At 38.4% G+C, this 12,321-nt stretch overlaps 1 long non-coding RNA gene across 1 annotated transcript in view; it reads left to right on the top strand.

The window, feature by feature from the left end:
- Positions 1 to 6,060: 6,060 nt before the first annotated feature.
- The window catches only part of LOC122798913, a 56,191-nt gene continuing 49,930 nt past the window's right edge, over positions 6,061 to 12,321 (top strand). Inside the window, exon 1 of the long non-coding RNA XR_006364344.1 lies at positions 6,061 to 6,120. This is a non-coding gene — a long non-coding RNA (uncharacterized LOC122798913). The remainder of the gene's footprint in view (positions 6,121 to 12,321) is intronic.

Genomic DNA, 12,321 nt, shown 5'->3' with positions numbered 1-12,321 from the left:
TAACTATAGATGCTTACTCTGTATCTCACCAGCTTTCAGATGATTAATAGCTCTCTATAGCAGTATTTTAATAGACTGCCAGATGTTATGCATGGCACATGACATTCTCTGTTTATTATACTATCAGCTTTATCCATGCTATGCATTTGTAAGTATTCTGTATTCCACCAACAGTCGTGATGCTTAACTACCTCTTTGTATTATATCTCAGGACTTCCATTATCTGTGGATTACCCATGGTCTATGTGTTTGTTATATTTTTTTATGAGATTAAACTTTTAGGTGTGCCACTCTCTGTTGCAAGAAGCAGATCAAGTATTGTACTTATTAGGTCTGATTTAATGAAACTATCTAATCTAGCCTAGGTAGAATACCAGATAGCCCTTGAACAATGCAAAAGTTAGAAAACATCAAAAATATAAGAGATAGCTAGCAAAGAAGTTAATGCTTTGTACTTGCATAAATGAAATGTGGATATGAAACAATATATTAGGTCAGTGACAATAATAGATCAGTTAAGGAAAGTAACCTTTTTAAAATATCAGGGCTCACAATGCCAAGTCCTGAAATGTTTAGACTGAATAATCAAAAATCCAGTCACAGTGTGTAAATATTTGTGTACAATATAACCGGTAGCATGTTAGAGCCAGAGAAACTGTAGAGAAAATTTCATTACTGTAATAGATACTTCTTTGCTTATCAGAAGTATTCTGCATAACATTAACTGTCTAATTCATTATTATTAAAGTTATATTAGTTTTTTCAGCTTCTTTCACTGCACATTAAAACCAGTAATATTGTTTTAACCAAACATTTTCATCACTATTAATGACATTCTCTATACTGTGGTATGCAGCATGAGTATATTATATTTATAGTGTGCTTATATAAAGGATACAACTTTCCCTGAACTATAATTAGAATGACCACAAGATGTCACAAAACATTGATTAATACTGGGTGTATTTAAGTCTGCAAATGTCTTCTTTTTGTTCTTTCTGCTGCATTCTTCTTTCCTTTTCTTCTTTTCATTATTCCACTTTTTAAAAGATAATAAACATAAAAACTACATGGATATGTTTTAAAATTAAATAGATTAATTTTAAATGATCTATTTTTATATTTCTGCTGCTCATTTTAACATTCTAAATTCCTGTAAGTGAGGGTTAAAGTTCAAAATATATTTCCTGCAGTGCAGGCAGCTTGAACATGGAATCTAGACTTTTATAAGCGGAAAAACAGCTTGAGGTTTGAGAAAAACATTCTAAAGCAATTTAATTAACACTAGCTAGGGAAAGGGACTGAAAAAAAGCAGTTACTGTAAAAAAGTTAATAGCATCTCTAATTCTTCAAATAAGAATCCAAGTAATGAACAAACACCACACATTAAAACTATTAAAAGAAAGTGATACATGTAAATGATTTACATGCAGCCAAAACCACTCAACACAACACCCACTGCACATAGATAAAGCTAATTACATACAATCACATTCACCAGATAGAATAATCAGCAATAAAAAACAGATTAACAGATTACTTGAAATTATGTATATATATATATATATATATATATATATATATATATATATATATATATATGAATTAGTTAAACATGTTAATATACAACCCCCCCTCCACATACACATTACTGTCTATTCTTGAAAATAATGTTTGAGAGAATTTAAATAAAATAATAGACTCATAAGCAATAGTAATATTAATATATAGTCACACTATCTCAGACACTGTCAATACACCCCCCACTGCATACACACTAATCTCTATGTTTGAAAATAATGTTAGAGAAAATTTAAATAAAATAATAAAGAGACGTAAGTAATAGTAATAATAACATTACATTATTTCAAATACTATAGAAAAGATATTTTGATAAAGTATATATTTTTGTTTGTATTACCTTGTTTTTGATGATAAACTGTAATCAATGACAAAATTGAACAGCTGTGAGAAAGCTATTTTGGCAAAATAGAAAATGAGAACAACGTTGCTTTCTTTATTTTTTTTAAATATTTTTGTCCTTCAAAAACCAGATATTTCTTGTTGCTTATCTCTTTAAACCAACAGGAGTCCAATCCATATTTTCTGATAGATCAAAAAGTTTATTTTTCTGAAAAAAAGTCCACTGAATCTTCTCGAGAATTAAACATTTTCTGAAATTCTGGTAAAAAGATCCTAATTACGGCTGGAAAATTAGTTGAGCTTTAATGTTTAGTTTCTTTAAGTCTTTTATGGATGGAACACATGCTTTCCTTTTGGTCATAACAGATGCAGTATAGTCACTGTCAAACCTGATAGTGTTATTTATTTTTATTAGAGAATTAGCCCAAGCAGTCCTCAGTCCCATGTTCTTGTCTTGGCTGTTGAGAAATTCTACAAAAATAGATCTGGGGACCAGTGGATTTTTCTTCAAAGAAGAAGTCAAAGAGATCTATGGGCTTTCTCAATACAAAAAAAAAAAAGAAAGAAAAAAAAACACAGCTTCTGGTAGATGTAGAATTTTAAGCATCCAGTTAGTTAAAAACTGCAACATATTGTCTCCTCCTTCATTTTCTGTTATTCCATATGTCCTAACATTATTACTTCTACACCTACTTTCTAGGTCCTCTGTTTTTTCCATAAGCAAAGTAGTTTGTTTTGACAGCAATTCTGTGTGGTTCTCACTCTCTGCCAATTTGCTATCCAGGTCATTTAATGTGTCTTCTATTGCTTAGATCTGAACAGATTGTGATTTTATGATCTGTTTTAACATGCCTGTTTCTTGTAATCTTTTTTTATATTGTCAATTTTGATCTCAAGCTTATCATATTTAACAGAAAGGTCATGGATACAACTAATTGTAGACTATAGTTGCTTTTTCACTGAGTTGTCTTAAGAGCTCATTCTGTCCCAACAGTCAATAACATTTCTGACAGGAAAAAAAATCAAAAAAAAACCATAACGACTTGATTTTTCTTTCAAATAGATGTTCAAGTTTGTTTAAAAGACTCAAAATGTATAAAGAAAATAATTTTTTTTAAGTTTTTATAATAAAATCATGCCAGAAAAAATAAGAAAATAAAGCAAAAGTAAGACTTTTTGCTGCTATCAGTTTGCCATCTTGACCATGCCCCTCTTATTTATTTGTGTTTTGTTACCCATGACAGTTCTGCTAAGTAATGCCCTTTTACAGGAGCAACCTGGGGAGAAAATCTCTCTTAGTATGGCAAAAAGAGTATAAGATACAAATACAGCAGTAATAAATTGCAATAAAAAGCATAAAACAATAAATGCCATATAAGTATAAAATCTGACAGTATTTCATACACAGGCACAGCACGTTTGCCGTAAAAATATTTGGCTAATACAGTATACTGCTCACACAACTGGAATGTACTACATTGTAACAGATTGAGTGCTTATTTGTTATATGCTGTGTATTTTGCAGCAATTATTTTGCTAATTTCTTGCAAAACAAATTATTGCCAATAGCCACAGTAAAGGGATTATGAGTCACATATAGCAAAATATTATTTGCATAATGTAAATATGAAAACACACTCCTTCCTATATTCCTATTGCAATTACTTCATCATCATCATCATCATCATCATCATCATTATCAAGTCCCTTATTCAGGGCTCAGGGTGTTGGGTTGAAAGGCATGCTTGACTGTCACAGGTCTTCTCTCACATAATCCATCCACCTCCTTGCTAGATGCCCTCATTTCCTCTTACCAACTTCCTGTTTGTCCCAAATCTTATTCAACACAGCCTATCTAGATCGCGCCAAGACTTTTGACACCACCCCCCACTCTCGAATTATAGACAAACTCACTAAACTAGGTATAAATCCCTATGTCACAAGATGAGTTGCCAACTGGCTCACAGACAGAACCCACACTGTGAAAGTAGCAGATTCTAAATCTAACTTCAGACCTGTGAGAAGTGGAGTACCACAGGGTTCAGTCCCGGGTCCTCTCCTGTTTGGTATCTACTTCTCTGAAGTACAGGCTAACACAGAAGGTCTTTGGCTAACAAAGTTCGCAGATGACTGCACACTAGGAGCCATAATCAAAACTCCTAACGATGTGGACATCCTACAAAAGGACCTCACTGAGACAGATGCCTAGTGTCAAAGCCATGGCCTCAAGCTCAATGCCAAACAGTGCATTGTTATCCCTTTTGGTAAAAACTCTGTACCCATGAACTACCACATAGGCGGTAGTCTACTTAACACAGAAAGTGTGATAAGAGACCTTGGGACACAGGTGGACAGTAGTCTCTCCTTTGATAATCACATCGCCACAGTAATCAGGAAATCCTTCTACAAGGCACACCTCATCACAAAAGGTTTCTCATCCAGGAAAAAAGAGGTCATTGTTCCCCTCTAATCATCACTCATTAGACCAATTATAGAGTACAATGCCTCTTTTGGTATGTACCTCACAAGACATCTACAACAACTGGAAAGACACAGAAATACCTCATAAAGAGGATTACCAGCCTCAAACAGATGCCCTATGCAGACTGTCTCAAAAAACTCCAGCTTTAGTCTGTCACATATTACTCATAGGCGATCTCTGCCTAACATACAAAGCTATGTCAAATCCAGAACTGTTGGACCTGCTCCACTTAAAGAAATCCCAATCCCTCCGAGCTACATGCTCTAGGGATCAAAACCTTGTCACCACAATAAACAGAACATGCTGGAGGGATAGATTCCTGTCCCAGAGACTTCCCATACTCTGGAACAAACTACATCTCTATATCAAACAAAGCTCCTCATTAGCACTCTTCAGGAAAAATTTTGATGATTGGATGGGAGATAGGAAATTCACCCCGGGGCTAACTTCTGTGGCTCTGCTTGACAGGGGCACAGGAAAATAATTTTCTTGGGTGGCAAAAGCCAGAGTACTGTCTGGCTAGGCTTATATAGGCCCTAGGACCAATAGCCTAGTACCTACCTTTGAACCAGATTGTCTTCTGCTTTTCTGCATATGAGCCTGAACAACCATAATCTATGCCCTTTGACCTTTTCTGCAATTGGAGCTACTTTGGCTAATGCACTGATATCCTCATTCCTGCATCCTATCACACATCTCAGGCACTTCATCTCAGTCATTTTTCTCCCTTTCCACGTGATTCTCCTCCTCTTTTCTTTTGGAAGAAGGCATTCTGTGTAAAGATGGAGTGCACGTTATTACAGAATACAGTATGTTTATTGATTTAAAAGCATGATCTGGAACCTGGAAGTTTACATTGGAGATTCAAAGATGAGCGGCATTTGTTTTGAGTTTTACCTTGCCTACTAGAATAATAGATGTGGCTTCTTGGATCTCATATCTGAATCAGCCCCATGTTGCTCACAAATATGTAAATAGTTCATTGTGTTTAGTAACTAATGCAATATTATGCTTTGATTATATTTGTAAATATGAAGTAGAAGCTTAACATGCCTTATTATGTCTATTTATACAGATTCACTTTATATCCTCGAAATACTGAAATACTGAAATACTGAAATTCAGTATGTTGAGGCTATAAAGTAGAAACCTGAAAAGTACAAAAACTCAGAAGCGTGAAATTCAAAATCTTGCATACCGGAGATTTTGAATTAGCGCTTCTATTTTACACAAACACACACCTTCCTCCCTAAACACAAACACAAGCTCTGTCCTACATAAAAGCGGGGGGGGGGACCCCAGCACCCCCCACACTGCCCTACTTAAATATTTTAACTCTGAGGTCGCACTACATACAAAAACACACAAAACACCACCACACAAGCTACATTCTCCTCTCACACACACATCACAGCAACAAAACACATTAACACACACCACAGCCCCTACCCAAAACCGTTAACACATAAGCACTTACTTGAATCTATAACCGCAGCAAAACACAAAATGTGCTAATTCAAAATCTCCAGTATGCGAGGTTTTGAATTTCGTGCTTCTGAGGTTTCATTCTTTTCAGGATTCCACTTTATGGGCTCAAAATACTGAATTTCAATATTTCAGTATTTCGAGCTTCTAAAGTGAATCCATGTTTATACAGATTCTGTGCTAGGATGATCGTTCATCATGGGAAATGACTGAGCAAAGTGAAGTATGAGGTGAGTAAATTCATCTCTTTTGGTTGTTAAGAGACTCTATGGAATGTAATTATCAGTCAGTATTTGTGGACCTCAAATATGAATAGTATTGCAGCTTCCATAAAAAGAACATTTCTTTTAGCAGAAATGCTGACCTTATATTCCTCTGAGATACAAACTGTAACTATAGTTTGTCAATGCCATATAAACTAGATCTTGTGAAATGAGTTATTGGATTTAATTTCATCTACTAATGGTCATTTGATGGAGAAGGCTATTAAAACTCTTGCTTGCATCTTTTTCAGTGGCTCTCAAAACACATTAGTTCTTTGCTTCCAATATATAATAATTAGTCTTAGAGACAGACAAAAACACAAAAATTATTAAAATTGTCTATCTGCGTTCTTCCTCATTTTAAAGTATCACATTGTAAATACTTTTGGACATGAAGGCAACAAGGTTCAGATATTTTTAATATTGCAGAAACTTATTCAAATACTTTAATCCAGCATGTCTAAAATCATGAATGCAACACAAAAAGTGTATTAAACTTTAATTTTTATTTAATGCATTCAAAATACTATAAACTGAATCCAGAAAGATAAAGAATGCCTAAAACTCTTATAGGTAAATTTTGACTATATTCTTAATAAATATCTATGCATTTTGTTTCCAATTTATTAGCAACAGAGATACGTTTTATAACTCTTTGAGATCACAATCTATTGTTTATATCCCTTGATTTAAAAATCTGTCACTAATCACTTCCATGACAACTTAATCTTAAATATTCTGTCTAGCACAAAACCAAGAAATTTAATAAACACAAAACCTCAAATAAATCTCTGGTAGGTTGCATATTAGCACATTTTCTTTGCGATAGCTCAGGTAGACTTACTTTGCACACATTTTTCAGCAGGGTGACATATACAAAGGGAAATGATTTGAAGTCATAGTCTCTGGAGCAGTTATAACAAGTTAAGCATCTTACAAAATTCCCTCTCTCTTGGTAAGAATTCATGTACTTGATGCATTTAAGAAAGGAAAGTCAAGAAACTTTTGATCCTTTTGTTTTGGAAAATTCCCCAATGTAGGTAATCTACACAGATGAAGTTTGTAGTAGAGTTAGTTTAAAATCATGTTTCTTCATTTTTGAAAAAAAGGATTATCAGGGAGATATTGAGTTCCAATTAAACAAATATGCAACTTGCAAATTTTCATTTAGACATGTAGTCATGGACTTATTCGGACCCTCAAGGGGGAAGTGACCTCAGCACAAGAAGCTGTAGTAATTGGTTGTTTGGGACCATTTCCAGCTGTTTTGTAGTTCACTGTTTAAAATCCACATTTGCACGGCTTTGCGCAGTCGTACGCATAGCGCAGCGCCGGTTAAACAAGGTTAAACTTTTTCTGGCCAAGTCTGTTCTTCAAATTTTCCCTTAAAGAAGCTCTACTCTTAGTATAACCAGACTACTCACTGTATTATAAGCCTAGCACTTGTTCTCAATACTTCTCTACTAAGTAAGCACTCTTGTACTAAGTAAAGCACTACATCTACTTACCACCCCTGTGAATACCCACTTCCCTTAAAGGTATACCACTCCCTTATGCTGTTCTAGCATGTCGAGTGGTAGATTACTGGCGTCGTCTCCAGTTCAGCTGGTCAATCTGGGCATCTTGAGACAATGCTACAATTGTCTCTTGTACACAGACAACCCTCTCCTCCTCCCAACAAACACAAATACATGGGAGAGATGCAACTATATAGCCAAACTGGAGGCTGAACTCTCTCAACTCAGGGCTGGCATGACCAGACAGGAGGAGATGGCAACCACACACACAACAATCCCAGTCCCACATAGACCTACCACAACTGCAAACCAAACACATAAAAACACAAAGACATACTCGGAGGCTCTAATAAAAAAGTTACCAAAACAACAGAGGCTCCCAAAGCAGACATCCAAAAATCCACCACCTCAAAACAAAACACATGCAACACATACTTCAATAAATCAGTGTGTCGACCAATCGCAGCCCTTAAGGCCAAACACCTTGCCTGAAACACTAGTAATAGGTGACTCCATAGTCAGACACACTGATGTCCCACTGACCAGGCTGAACAAGGAGAAGGTGACTGTGAGCTGTCTATCGGGAGCTAGGATCCGCCACATAACACATGCACTCAGGTCACTCCAAAGCAAGTACAAATATGACTCTGTCATTGTCCATGCTGGTGTGAATGACCTGAGACGTACCTCCCTGGACTACATGAAAAGAGACATAGAGGAGCTTTCCGATTATGTAGCCCAGGCTGGTATGACCCTGACCCTGAGCAGCATCTTGCCCTCACCAAGAATGATACCACAATACAAAGACAAGATGATCAGCTTTAACAATTGGCTCAAGTACTGGTGTCATTCTAAGGGGATCCAATGTCTGTCTGCCGGGGATGATATGTTGGACAAGCCACGCTGCATCGCAAGGGATGGCTTACACCTGTCACCACTGGGCTTCCGGATATTGGCTAAGGCTCTTGCCACCCCATAGTGCCTTTTTTAGGCAAGGCTCAAAAGACAAACCCATCTCCTTAGAAAACAAAAATGGAAAAAAACTAAGGGTAATGCTGCTCAACGCCAGAAGTCTAAATCTCAAGATGCAGGCACTTGATGCACTCCTCAGCATGGAGAACATCGACGTCTGTGCAGTAACTGAAACCTGGTTCAAGGCTCCTGAGAGCACCCCAGCGCTACCAGGGTATACCTCGTATCATGCTTTTCGGCCCCAAAACCTGGGCCGAACCACAAAGGGAGGGGGAGTGTCCATATTCATAAAGGACACCCACACCTCCAGGTTAGTAGCAACACATGAAGCATCAGAGACCATACAGGTGCAACTAACCATAGGCAAAACTGCTATACAACTGGTAGCATGTTACAGACCACCCTCCCAATCTCAAGAACCCCACTCAGCCTTCCTAAAGACATTGTAGGATATGAATGTATCACAAAATACCATCATACTGGGAGACTTCAACTACCCAAACATAGATTGGGTACATTATTCTAGCCCTAATACCCTAGCCCAAAGGTTCCTGGAATTCATAAATTCAAATGCACTGGAACAACTAGTCACCTTTCCCACTAGGGGAGATAATATACTAGACCTGATCATCACAAACATGGGGACAAAATGCTCCACACCAGAAGTATACCCCTCACTAGTGAGATCTGACCACAAACTAATCACCCTGGATATACATATCCCACCTCCACCCCAGCACAAAAGACCACAGTGAAAAACTTCTCAAAAGCAGACTTCACTCTTCTTAAGACTGAGATGGTATCCTTTAAGCCCACTGTGCCAGTGGATACCACATCCCACAATGCCGAATCCTTCACAAATGCTTTCTATGGACATCTCCAAGAATGCATGGATCATGCAATCCCAAACAAATCCAAGTCCCTCTCCACCAAATGTAAGCGTCCTGTCTGGTGGACCTCAGCCATAAACAAATTGTATAACAAAAGAAGGAAGCTACTGCACGTCAGAGCAAAATCCCATGAAGGGAAGACATCTCTGATCAACATTAGCAGAAAACTACGTTCTCTCATAAAACATCCAAGGCAAACTTTGAGAGAAAAATCGCTAAGGACACTAAAGATAACCACAAAGCCTTCTTCAGCTATGTTAGAAACCTGGGCGGAAACCCTCAGATATGCTCAGAGTTGGTTCACAACAACAAAAATACACTGAACCCACAGATATTGCTAACATTCTGGCTGACAGGTTCAGTGCAAATTTCTCGCCTCCTTCACCCCCAAAAGAAGAAATACTTATCCCAGCTGAATGTAATCTCCCTGTCATCTCAGATGTCCAAGTGAGAACCACCCTAAACAAAGCAAAAAACACAGCATCAATAGGACCTGACGGTATCCCGGGGTGCGTGTTACGTGAACTCCAAGAGGAGCTAAACCCACACATAAAAATGCTATTTAACCTTAGCCTTACTCCGGGATATGTACCTGAACACTGGCATACAGCAACAGTGGTCCCACTCCACAAGGGGGGTGTCTCTACAGACCCTGGAAACTACCGCCCCATAAGCTTGACTAGCCTGGTCTGCAAAGCTATGGAAAGAATCATTATGGAACTCATAAACGGAGACATAGGGGACATACAGACGCTTGACCCCACCCAGTTCAGCTTTGTAAAGGGCAGATCCTGCCTTTTAAACCTGGTTGACTTTTTCGAAACAGTCACTAGAGCCATTGATGAGGGCAAAGCAGTCCATACAGCATACCTGGACTTGGCTAAGGCCTTCGACACAATACCCCACTCAGGCATCATAGATAAGCTAAACAGCTTAAAAGTAAACCCTTATGTCACTAGATGGGTTGCAAACTGGCTAAAGGACAGAACCCATAAAGTTAAAATCGCTGGAGCAATGTCAGACTCAAAGCCAGTCACAAGTGGTGTCCCACAGGGATCTGTCCTGGGACCCCTCTTGTTCGGCATTTATTTCTCAGATGTTAAAGCAAACATGGGAGGGCTGTGGCTGACAAAGTTCGCAGATGACTGCAAACTAGGCGCCATCGTCGATACACCAGCAGATACACACATCCTATAAAAAGGCCTCACTGAAACGGACAACTGGTGCCGTAGTCACGGCCTTAAACTAAATGCCAAAAAATGCATAGTCATCCCTTTTGGAAAAAACAAAGTACCCACAAATTATCACATAGACAGCAACCCACTGAGTACAGAAAAAGTAATCAGAGACCTAGGGACCCAAGTAGACAGTGACCTCTCATTTGACACCCACGTTGCCAAAGTGGTTAGAAAAACATTCTACCTTGCACACCTCATCATGAAGGGTTTCACATCCAGATCCAAGGATGTCATTGTACCCCTATATTCCTCCCTCATCAGACCCATGATTGAGTACAATGCCCCATTTGGTATGTACCTCACCTGGCACTTGCAACAGCTGGAGAGACCACAAAAGTACCTCACCAAAAGGATCAAGGGTCTCCAACATATGTCTTATTCTGCCAGACTAAAGAAACTTCAGCTCTATTCAGTAGCATACCGCCTGCTCAGAGGTGATCTCTGCCTGACGTACAAGGCCATGTCCAATCAGGATCTGATGGACATGCTCCACCTCAAAAAATCCAAATCCATCAGGACCACGAGAGCTAAAGACTTAAACCTCGGCACAAGTATGAATAGGACATGCTGGAGGGATAGATTCATAACCCAGAGGCTTCCCATGCTTTGGAACAGGGTCCCAGTTTGTATTAGGCAGAGCCCCTCACTGACTCTCTTCAAGAGAAATCTTGATGAGTGGATGGGAGATTGTAAGTTTACCCCAAGGGTCACATCTGTGTCACTGCTCGACAGGGGCACAGTAAACTAATTCTATTATATAAGGGGACCTTCACTGTGTCACTACTAGACAGAGGCACAGTATTCTAGATTTATTCTGTACATTTTTGTACCATTTCATAGGGTGGCAAAAGCCACATCACTATGGCTAGGCTTACAAATGCCCCAGGGCAGATAGCCTAGTACTATACTATGAAACTATGAAGAGAGACAAGCATAAAATAAATGTATTTCAGAACATCTAGGGCAGGATTCAGAAAGAGTCTCTCTCTGATTGCGCTAATTAGCCAACATGGGTTGGGCAGTTGGTGTGACAAGGATAATATTTGATTCAGAGATACAGCAAAGTCATGCAAACACCTCATTATCAGTTCATAACAATGTCTCTGAAGTGAGCACTGCATTGTCAGATATGACAGCGCTAGTGTTCTAGTGTGCATCCTACCAGTCCATGCATCATAGCTGCACAGTGAGTAGCCCCCTCCCTCCCACACACACATGCACACATACAAACACACGCATACATGCATGAGCACACAAAGATGCAAACACACGCACATACACACACATGCACGTGCGCAGACACACGCGCACACACACACACATATATATATATACATATATATATATGCCCTCAAAAAGTTGCATACACACCCACAGCTCCACTATACTTAAAGATATTTGTGGTATGAGCCATGACTAGTTCCATAGTGATTAGTGGGTGAGCAACATGAAAAGATGGCATATACATTTTCATGCTTATGAAAATAATTCAGAAGATGATTCTCTGAATCAATCTACCAAATTATTCTAATGCAGCAATCATTTCTAGAG

Source organism: Protopterus annectens, chromosome 3.part1 (genome assembly GCF_019279795.1).
Source record: "Protopterus annectens isolate FY-2018-M chromosome 3.part1, PAN1.0, whole genome shotgun sequence".
Lineage (NCBI taxonomy): Eukaryota > Metazoa > Chordata > Ceratodontiformes > Protopteridae > Protopterus > Protopterus annectens.
The sequence above is the reverse complement of the archived record's forward strand: the minus strand, read 5'-3'. Positions and strand labels throughout refer to the sequence as shown.